Here is a 12,478-nt window from a genome sequence, read left to right on the forward strand (position 1 = left end):
TGCATTCATGGTGTGAATCCCTCCTGGCTATACTGAACTTTTTATATATGTTGGATTCAATTGGTTAAACTTTTGCTTAGAATGTTTGTGTGCACACCTATTAGGTATATTGGTCTGTAGTTTTTCTTTACTGTAATCTGTCTGGCTTGGGACATTTTATTTCTTTTTCAATTTTTCTGGAAGAATTCGTGCAGCATGGATATTAATTCTTCCTTAAATATTTAATAGAACTCACAGTGAAGCCATCTGGCCTGGAGTTTTCTTTTTGGGAATGTTTTTAATTACAAAGTCAAGTTCTCTCACAGATATAGAGCTATTCAGTTTATTTTTTCATGAGTGAGATTTGATATTTCATTTCCATTGGCAAACTCAGTAACATAAAGTTTTTGGTAATATTTCTTGATTACTTGTTTACTACCTGTAGAACGTGGAATGAAGTGGCCACTCTCATTATTGACACTGGTAATTTTTTTCTTTTTCTTTTAAAAAATTTTTTGGTTCCTTTTAGTTTTACCTGACAGTAGCATCAATTTTGATATAATTATACAAGCATGGAATATATATTATTCTAGTTAGATTCCATTTTTGTGGATGTACATGATGGTGGAATTCACTGGGATGTTCATATGTGTACATGGGAAATTATGTCAGATTCATTCCACTGTCTTTCCTTTTCCTATTTCACCTCCCTTCCCTCCATTCCCCATTGTCTGATCTACTGAAATTCTATTCTTCCTCCCCCCGCCCCTTATTATGGGTTAGCTTCCACATATCAGAGAAAACATTTGACCTTCAGCTTTTTGGGACTGGCTTATTTCACTTAGTATGATAGTCTCCAGATGCATCCATTAACTGGAAAATGTCATAAAGTCATTCTTCTTTGTGGCTGAGTAATACTCCATTATGTATATATTGGTAATTTTTGCTTTCTTTTTTTTTAAATTTATTTTTATTGTAAACAAATGGGATACATGTTGTTTCTGTTTGTACATGGAGTAACAGCATACCATTTGCATATTCATACATTTACATAGAGTAATGATGTTTGATTCATTCTGTTATTTTTTTCTGTCCACCCCACCCCTCCCACCTCTCTTTTCCCTCTACACAGTCCCTTCTTCCTCCATTCTTGCCCCCTCCCACCCCCCATTATGTGTCATCATCCGCTTATCAGTGAGATCATTCGTCTTTTGGATTTTTGAGATTGGCTTATCTCACTTAACATGATATTCTCCAATTTCATCCATTTGCCCGCAAATGCCGTAATTTTATTATTCTTTATGGCTGAGTAATATTCCATTGTATATATATGCCACAGTTTCTTTATCCATTCATCAATTGAAGGACATCTAGGTTGGTTCCACAGTCTGGCTATTGTGAATTGAGCAGCTATGAACATTGATGTGGCTGTTGCTCTGTAGTATGCTGATTTTAAGTCCTTCGGATATAGGCTGAGGAGTGGGATAGCTGGGTCAAATGGTAGGTCCCTTCCAAGTTTTCTAAGGAATCTCCACACTGCTTTCCAGAGTGGCTGCACTAATTTGCAGCCCCACCAGCAATGTATGAGTGTACCTTTTTCCCCACATCCTCTCCAACACCTGTTGTTGCTTGTATTCTTGATAATCGCCATTCTAATTGGGGTGAGATGGAATCTTAGTGTAGTTTTGATTTGCATTTCTCTTATTACTATAGATGGTGAACATTTTTTGATATGTTTGTTGATTGCATGTAGATCTTCTTCTGTGAAGGGTCTGTTCATATCCTTAGCCCATTTGTTGATTGGGCTATTTGTATTCTTGGTGTAGAGTTTTTTGAGTTCTTTATATATTCTGGAAATTAGTGTTCTATCTGAAGTATGAGTGGCAAAGATATTCTCCCACTCTGTAGGCTCTCTCTTCGCATTGCTGATAGTTTCCTTTGCTGAGAGAAAGCTATTTAGTTTGAATCTATCCCAGTTATTGATTCTTGCTTTTATTTCTTGTGCTATGGGAGTCCTGTTAAGGAAGTCTGATCCTAAGCCAACAAGGTGAAGATTTGGACCTACTTTTTCCTCTATAAGATGCAGGGTCTCTGGTCTGATTTCAAGGTCCTTGATCCATTGTGAGTTGATTTTTGTGCAGGGTGTGCTTTCTTTATTTTCCCCTGAAAACCCCTGCATGGTTAGGGGTTTACCAATTTTATTAATCTTCTGATAAAATTAGGTTTTAGTTCTATTGATTTTTCTCTGCTGTGTTTTTTATTTCACTGATTTTTTGCTTTAATCTTTATTATTTCAATCCTTGTACCTTTATTGGGTTTAATTTGTTCTTTTTCTAGTTTCTTATGGCAAAAATTGAGGTCATTGGTATTATACCTTAATTCTTTTCTAATTTAGGTATTTAAAGTTATAAACTTCTCCAAGTGATACTTCTGTAGGATCATCCACATTTTAATGGATTGTGTTTTCATTTTTGTTTAGAACAAAATACTTTCTAATTTCCCTTTTGATTTCTTCTCTGGCTCATGGATTATTTAGAAGTATGTTATATAATTTTAAAATAATAAGCAATTTGCCAGAGATCTTGCTAATTTATTTCTGGGGTCCATGTTCATATTTTTCAACTTATTGGGATTTATTTTTGACCCAGAATAAACTTCCTTGTATCTTTGAAAAAAACTGAATCTCGCTGTAGTTGGGCGAAGTGTTGATCAGGTCAGGTTGGTTATTTGTGTTTGTTGAGTCTTTTCTGTTTTTACTGATTTTATCTCCATTAGTTCTATTAGCTACTGAGAGGGGGGCATTAAATTCTGACTACAGTTATAGGTTTATCTATCTATTTACTTATGCACTTTGAAGCATGTTATAGATATGCACCTTTGTTACTGTTATGTCTTCTTGGTGAATTGGTCTCTTTAGCCTTATGAAATGACCTCCTGAACCACAGGCACATGCTCTGCTCTGAGTACTAATAATACTCCAGTTTTCTTTCCATTAGTAGCATTATATTTGCTTTTCCCTGCTTCTACTTTTAAACTACTCGGGTCTTTAAAGGGAATGTGTTTCTTGTAGTTATGTCTTAATTTTTTTCTTTTTAGATCAACCTGATAATTTTTGCCTTTTGACTTCAAATTATTATTAGGTCATTTAAAGTTGTCTTACAGCTCATTTGTTTTTGTTTTTTGTTTCATTTGCTAGTTTCTACTGCTTTATCTTCAAGTTCACTCATCTTTTCTTCTTAAATGTCTAATCTGCCACTAAGTTCAACCAATTTTTTTTTCATCTCAGACATTACAATCTTATGTATGCAAATCCTTTTAGGTCATTTTTATTTTGTCTATATGTCTACCTAGGTTTTTTTTTTCTTTTCTTTTCTTTTTTTTCAGTGCTTTGAGCCCAGGGTCCCATGCATGCTAAGCAAATGCTCTACCACTGAACGACATCCCCAGCCCCTACCTAACTTTTTGAACATATAGAATATAGTTGTAATGACTGTTTTTATATCCTTGTTTGCCATGACCTGCTGCTATGGTTGTTAATTCAGAAACCAGTGAGGGGTGATTGGGGATTGAGAAAAGACGAACACATAGAGAGAGCAACTGGGACCAGGTGGTACACTGTCTTCTGATGGAGGAACAGTGATCCAGAGCTAGCTCAGTACGTTTATTATGTAGGTTTTTTTCATCAAAAGTTTCTGCAAAGCAGGAAATCTGAAGGACATAGCATTGGCAAGACATTAGGGTTATCTTGTTATGCTCAGAATTCTCCATCCCTGGGAGCTGGCACCTGAGCTCAAGGTTCAGATGGCTATAACTCTGTGCCTTTGCACAGAGTTTCCTCAGGCCAGGTGTCACCATTGCAACTGGGCAATCTTGACCTACACCTTTGCACAGGAAGTTCCCAGCACAAACACAGCCATGAGGCCAATCAGAGACCATGATCCAAGTCACTGCTCTCCACACTTGTTGACTAATTCTAATATCTATGTCAGTTTTGAGCGAGTGATTATTCTTTTCATTATGGGTCATGTTTTCCTGCTTTTTTGGATGCCTGGTAATTTTTGGATTAATGGAAGACATTATGAATTTTATATTGCTGAGTGTGGGATATTCATATCTTCCTGAAAATATGGTTGAGCTTATTTTGAGGACATAATTAAATTACTTGGAAACAGTTTGATCCTTTCAGGTTGCCTTAAATAGTCTTTAGGTGGGACCTTTGGTCATCCATGCAATGCCCCATCAATTCTGAGGTTTCCACTCTTCCATCTAATCCTTTAGAGTAGTTCTTTTCATTTTTATTTTTTATTTTTTTGTTTGTCCTTTTTAGATATACATGGCAGTAGAGTATATTTGGATATATTATACATACATGGAGTAACACTTATCCTAATTAGGACTCCATTCTTGAAGCTGTACATGATGTGGAGTTTCACTGGTCACACATTCATATGTGAACATAGGAAAGTGATGTCTGATTCATTCTACTGTCTTTCCTGTTCCCACAGCGTGGTGCTTGCCCTGGCCTTGCGCAGTTCCTCACATGAATGAGATGATGAGTACATTGCTGAATTCTCATGGTCTCTGCTCTGCTAACCTGTAGGGTTTTCTCTGTGGTATTTTTTCCTTTATGTCCTGCCAACTTTAACTGCCTTGGTCTGCATCAAACCCTCAACTCAAACTCTGCAAATCAGGAGTCTGCTAGATTCTGCTTTTGGTTCTGCCTCCCTGCATTATGGCTTGAAAATTCTCTCAGGAGAGTAAGCTGGGGAAGTTGTAGCCCTCACCTTCCGAGGGGATCATGGTCCTTCGTTTTCTGATGTATGATGCCTTGAATATCCTTTCTTCATGCTCTGTCTACTTTTTTGGTTGCTTTAGGTTAGAGGGTTAATCCAGTTCCCGTTACTTTATCTAGTCGGAAAATGGGATTCAAGGAATTCTTTTTTAAACTATAAAATTAGGTAATCATACTTACATCCTCTATGAATCCCTAGAGAACAGACTGGTTGCTGTCAGATTTCAACATAAGGAAGCTTCTACACAAGATTACAAACCTTGAATTTCTGATTGAGATGAACGGAATTCTCCACAAAGGCCGGGGAAGGGTCTGTTCAAAGGGAAATTTTGAGATGAGATGCTAGAGTATTTCCAAATCAAAATCAGGAAAAAGTTTTTTGTTTTTTTTTAACTGAAATCCCCTCAATGATGACACTCAGTATGTCCAGAGTTTCTTAAATGCACATCCTGCTTCCTTCCCTACATAGATTTCTTAGCAAATACAGCAAATCAATATGAATGAGAGGATCAGAGTTACAGTTTTTTTTTTTCTCACACTTGTTCTTGACACTGCTTCTGGACTTGCCCTGATTCTCTGGCAGGGTACTGTGTCTTATTCGCTTATTTTTCTTTCCCACCACACTCTATCACTTCTTTCTCGAACTTTCCATCTCTTAATTTCTCTTCCTCACTATATTGGAACATAGGACATACCACATTTTATTCTGAGAAGTATTACTCTCCATGAAACACTGGCTAAGTCACTTCTATACCCTCTGACTTTCAACAGGAAGATGATAAGGGTTAAACTGGTAACCTCCTCTCACCCTGTTTGCTAGGAAATGGAGTAGGTAGATAGTTTCCTCAAGGGCAACAGGTTCCATCTGTTGGAATTCTGCCACATTATTAAATGCCTGCATTGGCTTAGGGCTGAATAAGTGTTATACTAGGGTATGCTGACAGAGAAAGGGCTTTGGGGGAAAAGGAGCCCCTGGTGATTTAGTCTGATCATACTATTATCTTTAAGTACAGATCTTGCTTTGGGTTCCAAAGAACAGTGGCTGGGCCCTTATAGTTGGGTAATAATCACTACAAAGAAAGTGAATTTTCATATGAACATTCATCTAACCTGGAACCTTCGGATAAAAACTGAGAAAGTTTCCAATATTTAGCTCAGTCCTGTTGGTAGTTCTTTTTATAGAGACAGTGTCTCTGTCCCAAGTGGACTTGGTAAACAGGATTTGCCTGGCTCTTCACAGCCTGTGCTTCAGTTTTTAAAGTGGAGTGAAGCAGGTTTACTAGTCCTATAAATGTGGGCAGGAAAGGAACCTCTAAGCCTCGGTTTCTTCATCTGAAACATGAGAACACCCTATCCCTCCACCCACTTGCCCGTGTGGGGATTAAATGAGATGCTGCATGTAAAATATTTGGTTCACTGCCTGGCCTATAGCAGTTGCTCAATCCTTGTGGCTGCTATCATTCAACATTCAATATTGAGTACTAGGTCTGAGGTCTTTGAGATCTGACATGCCAGTGAAGTCACTTTGATTCCAGCGGATCTCCGTATGGTTCATTTCATTGGAAACAGAAGAAAAACAATGGCTTCATGAAGGTTTTACTCCATTTCTTTAAGTAGAAGTGTCTTGAGTCTGGGGCTGGGGACCTCTGTTCAGAGATAGCCCAGACCCTCCCCAGGAGACCCCTTGTGGTGAGGGTGCAGGCAGACCTGCAGCTGGGTGGTCGGTGTTCTGCTCTGGATGCATAAAGAATGTGCACCTGGTGCCCTTGGGTTTGTACAGTGGTGGACTCCGGTGGTGAGGATTATGAATTTTTAAGTGAGCAATAGTAATGAGGAAATGCATTCCTGAGAGGATCAATGGGAAGGAATCGGGGACAATGATGGGATGGCTTTGGACCCATCTGCCAGCTCTGTGTCCTTGAGGAAGCTACCAGGTCTCTTGAGGTCTCTTTTCATCATCTGTAAAATGATTTAACCTACTCAGTTGGGTTGCTGTAAGATAGCATGCATTGCCTTGGTCTCGTTGGGAGCTGTAAGAAGTGATGAGAATATTTTAGAGTTGAATATTTTTGCAGTTGAACCTCCCCTTTTCCTAGATGGCTTGTTACTCTTATCATTCCTCAGTCCTTCACTTGTAGTACTGAATTAGGGTTGCCCAATGGTCGATCCCAAATTTTACAACTTCCCTAGCATCCCGTCTTTATTTCTCATGTTGAAAATAGCTTTTTAACAGGTGCCCTTTAACTTGGAATCTTCCTTCTTCCTGCCTGGAATGTTTTGTGATTCCTAGAGGTGCAGGAACCATACTGTCACCATGAGGATGAACCTACAACCTAAAGGTATTAGAGTAGAAAGATCGAAGGAGACTAAGGCTTGGTAGCAGCATGGGACTGTACTGAATCTCACCTTTAAAGAACACACGTTTAGAATTAAAACTTTGATTCTCTCTCTCTCTCTCCCCTAGGGATTGAACCCAGGGGTGCTGAGCCACATTCTCAGCCTTTTTATTTATTTATTTTGAGGAAGGGTCTCACTAAGTTGCTTAGGACTTTGCTGAGTTGCTGAGGCTGGCCCTGAACTTGCGATCCTCCTGCCTCAGACTCCTGAACACACTGGGATAAAGGCATGAACCACCATACCCTGCTGATTGTCCCTTATTTAAGAGAGGTAGAAAGAAAATAGGTGAGCCTTTCCACTGCCATGACTAAAGGACCCGACGAGAACAACTGTAGAGGGGGAAAGGCTTGTTTGAGGGCTTCAGGTTTCAGAGGTCTTAGTCCGTGGACAGCCAGCTTCATTCCTCCGGGCTCCAGGTGAGGCTGAACATCATGATGGGCGAGTGTGGCGGAGGGAAGCAGCTCACATGGTGATCAGAAAGCAGGGTGGGGGGCGGAGAGAAGGAAGGAGGGAGGGAGAGACAGAGACTCCACTCGCCAGATACAAATATATGACCCAAAACCACGCCCCCAATGCCCCACCTCCTCCAGCCACGCCCACCTGCCTCCTTACCAGTTAATCTCACCAGGGATTAATTCTCTGATTAGATTAAGATTATGACCCAATCATTTCTCCTCTGTGCCTTCTTGCATTGTCTCACACGTGAGTTTTTTGGGGACACCTCACATCCACACTAAAGGTGCAGAAACATGGCAGAATATTAACAAATGATGGGTCAGGGGAACAAATACATGGGTTTTTATACTTTTCTCTGTATGTGTGTGAAATTTATGTAACAAGTTAAAAGAAATTTGAACTTCAACAGATTTCCAATCTTGATTGTCATGTGAAGCACAGCTCCTAATTAAGCCTTGGAAGAGCAGAGCAGTGGTCTCCTGATGGCAGTTTCCATTGGCCACATCCATACAACCCAGGCCCACCACAAGGATCCGCTGTGCTGCTGTTCTCTATTGGTGCCGGCCACTCTGTGCCCCTAAGACTAGGTGTGTTCCACTGTGTGGAGCACTGGCTATGAGCTCCCACAACTGAAGGCTTTGAGGGAACAAGCAGTCTCTTGAATTTAAGTTGTGTTTAATACCGAATCTCCCTTCTAGCCCCCAAATTCTTAGTGCCTTCTTTTTAAAAGCACCGTGGACGCGGAAGGATACAGGAGGCATAAATGTGCCTGCCTTTGACGTTGATTTTGTGGGAATGAGGATTCATAAAATTCACTCCCTCCTAGCTGAGGCTGCATTCCTCCTTTGATGCTCAGCCTTCTGATTTCTTCAGTTCTCGGCTCGCAGATACATTCTGGGATATATTTCTAAAATCCCAGTCTTTCTGTTTTTATTTAATCTTTGGTGTTTCATGAGTGTGAAGCCAGTGAAATATTTGAAAAGAGAAAGACTATTTGAGATGGACCAGGGAGAGATGCGGGGCTGAGTGCAGGTTGCTGGAGTGGTTGACTCGGTTGGTAAGGTCTGCCCAGTTGTCAAGAGGATTATGAAATCACTCTCTCATCCCAGATCAGAATGGAAATTGTACTACCATGGAAGGTTAGCAAGAGCCTGGGGGGTGGCGGTGGTATCTTTTCAAGTTCAGACCAAGTGCATGGATCCACATTCTGCTTTCTTACTATTAGGTTATGGAGATTGTCTTGTAGGAAGGAATCTATCTTTTGTAAGCAATCCCCCCAAGTCCCCATGGCTTGCTTCCGGGTAACTAAAGACAGGATGCTGGAATCCTGTGTCCATCCAATCAGGAGCAGACAAAATTGCTTTGTGAAGGTGTCAGGTAGAGAGGCGGGGAGTCCTCATTTTGTTTATTCATACAAGGAAGGTGGTATCAAAGACAAAAGAGAATTTATAGAGATTATCTAATCCACTTTCCGTACCTTCTGGGCATGGACACGGAGGGGCACACGAGATGGGGTGTTTTCCCAGCTGACCTATTGCCCAGTCTCTGCTAGAGTAGGCACTGCAGCTTGGATATCTTTTCAAGAGCACGGGAATATTCTCCAAAATAGACCACATCCTGGATCACAAAAGAAACCTTGGTACACTTAAAAGAATTGAAATTAGTAAGAATAAGAGAATTAAAATCATACAGGTATGTTCTCTAATCATAATGGAGGTAAAGTAGAAACCAATAGCAAAAAAGATAACAGGAAAATCTCCAACACTTAAAAAATTAAACACCACATTTTAAAATACTACAACTGTCAAAGAAGTCTTAAAAAAATTAGAAAATACTTTGAATTGATTAAAAATGAAAGTACAATATGTTAAGATGTGTGGATTGCTGTGCTTAGAGTAAAATTTATGGCATTAAATAATTATACTAGAAAAGATGAAATATTTCAAATCAATAACTCAACTTCAACTTAAAGAAAAACAAAACCAAAATAATTATAGGGAAGATCAAAGCAGAATAAAGATAATAAGGATAAAAGCATAAATCAATAAAATTGAAAAAAAATACAGAAAAAGAATATCAAAAGCCAGTTCCTGGAAAATCTCAATAATATTGATAAACCTATAGCAAGACTGAGAGGGAAGGAAAGAAGGGAGAAAGAAGAAAAGAATAAGAAGGGAAAGAAAGAAATAACCAGTTTATCCTGGTTCACCTGGAACTTTCTAGTTTTAGCATCAAGAATCTCACATCTCAGGAAATTCCCCAGTCCTGAAAAATAGGTAGGATAAAAGGAAATACTGCAAAAAACTCTACACACACACACACACACACACACACATACACACACATTCAACAACTTTGATAAAAGGAACCAACTTCTTGAAAATTAGAAATTGTCAAAGCTCACCTAAAATGAAATAGATAACCTGAGTAATACCATAAATACGAAGGAAAGTGAATTCATAGTTATCAAATTTCTGAAAAAGAACTCTCTAGGCCTTGATGGTTTCACTGGCAAATTCTACTCAATCATTTTAAGAAGAAATAACACCAATTTTACATTATCTCTTCCAGAAGATAGAATAGGAAAAAAAACACTTCCCAACTCATTGTATGAAGAATGAATCACTCTGCCACCAAAACCCAATAAGATAACTACAGACCAGTATTTCCCATTAACATACATGCAAAAATTTGAACACAATATTAGCAAATTCAATCTAGTACTCTCGCTCTTGTGCATGCTTTCTCTCTCCAGATAGATGTGTCATATGGATATATATTATGTAAACACACATATATAAAAACACCAAGACCAAGTGGGTTTTATTTTGGAAATGTAAGAAGTCTGGTTTAATTTTCAAAAGTAATCCATATAATCTGCAAAATTAACAATTTAAAGAAGACAAATTATACAACTTTGCCAACGAGTGCAGAAAAAGTTTTTGACAATATTCAATATTCAACTACCACAAAAATTTTTGGTGAAGTAAGGATAACATTTCCAATGTGATAAAAAGCATATACAACAAATGTAAAGTTAACATCATACTTAATGGTGAAAGAGTAAATGTTTTTTTCCTAAGATTAGGAACAAGACTGGGATGCCCATTATCCTTACTCCTATTCAACATCATACTGAAAGTCCTAACTAGTGAAATTAGGTGACAAAAAGCCAAGGCATACATATTGGAAAGTAAGAAATAAAATGGTCTTTAGTCACAGGTGATAGAAGAAAATCTCAAAGAATCTACAAAAAAACTGAGCTCATTTAATTCTAGAAGGTTTTTTTTTTTCTTCTTTTTCTTTTTTGGTAGATTCCTTATGGGATGCAAGATCAATTCACAGTATCAGTCATATTTTTGTACTAATAATCAACAATTTGAAACACAAAACTTAAGATAATTTATAACAGAGAAAGAGTTATAAATCCAATAAAACATGTACAGATTCTGTATCTTGAAAACTATATAACTTTTATGAAGGAAGTCAATACCCCTTCCCCAAATAGACATACCATGTACATGGATTGGAAGTCTTAACATAACAAAATGTAAATTTTCCTCCAAATGTATCTACAGATTTAATATAATTCCAATAAAAATCACAGAACTTTTCATAGATGTGAACAAGCTTATTCTAAAACTTACATGGAATAACAAAGAAACATATAAACAAAATAAGTTTACAAAAAAAAAGTCTGAGGAATCATACCAAACAATTTTAAGACTTACTATAAAACTACAGAAATTGGGGCTGGGGAGATAGCTCAGGTGGTAGAGTGCTTGCCTTGTAAGCACAAGGCCCTGGGTTCGATCCCCAGCACCCAAAAAAAAACTACAGAAATTAAGACAATAGAAAATAGAACAATAGGCCAGAACAGGGAGCCAATAAATAGATCCATACAAAGATAGACAATTGATTTTGGATAGATGTTCAAAGGAAACTTAGTGGAGAAGAAATCTTTTCAACAAATAATGTCCATCACTTCGTGAATGATATCCATTCACCAAAAATAGGAATAAAAACCCTTGAACTTCTCATTTAATAAAAACCAAACTCAAATGGCAAAGCATAAAGTTGTAAAAGTTTTGAAGAAAAAAACAGGGGGAAATCTTTATGACCTGGGGTTAGGCAGAGCTTTTGGATATGACAACGACACCATGATCCACAATAGAAAATATTACTAAATTAGGCTTCTAAATTAAATACTTTTGCTCTAATAAAGATATTGTTAAGAGAATGAAAATATATACTACACCTTGTGAGAAAATATTTAAAATTACATATCGAAGTATGCAAGGCATATAAAGAGCATTCAATACTTAAGAGGAACAAAATAATGCAATTCAAAAATGAGCAAATGACTTGAACAAATACTTCACCAAATGAAGCTATAGAAGGCAAATAGGTACATGAAAAAATGTCCATCGTTAGACAGTAGGAAATGCAAATTAAATCATGGTATGATACCAGTGCACACTTACTAAATGACTACAATGAAAAACACTGACAATATCAAGTGTTGGCAAAGATATGGAACAATTGGAATTTTCGTACTTCTGGTGGATGTGCAAAATATTTTACAACTACTCTAGAAAGTGATTTGACATTTTCTTTAGTAAAGTTAAAGACACACTTAGCATAAACATTTCTTTTCCTTACCCCATGATCCAATAATCCCACTCCTGGGTAGTTACCTAGCGAAATAAAAACTTTGGTTCATAGCAACTCTATTCAAAATCTCTCCAAGATGAAAACAACCCAAATGTCCCTCAAAGGATGAATAAGTAGCAAACTGTGGCATGTTTTATACCATGGGGTCTTACTCAATAATAGAAAGGACTGAATCACTGA

Source organism: Sciurus carolinensis, chromosome 2 (assembly GCF_902686445.1).
Source record: "Sciurus carolinensis chromosome 2, mSciCar1.2, whole genome shotgun sequence".
Taxonomy (NCBI): domain Eukaryota; kingdom Metazoa; phylum Chordata; class Mammalia; order Rodentia; family Sciuridae; genus Sciurus; species Sciurus carolinensis.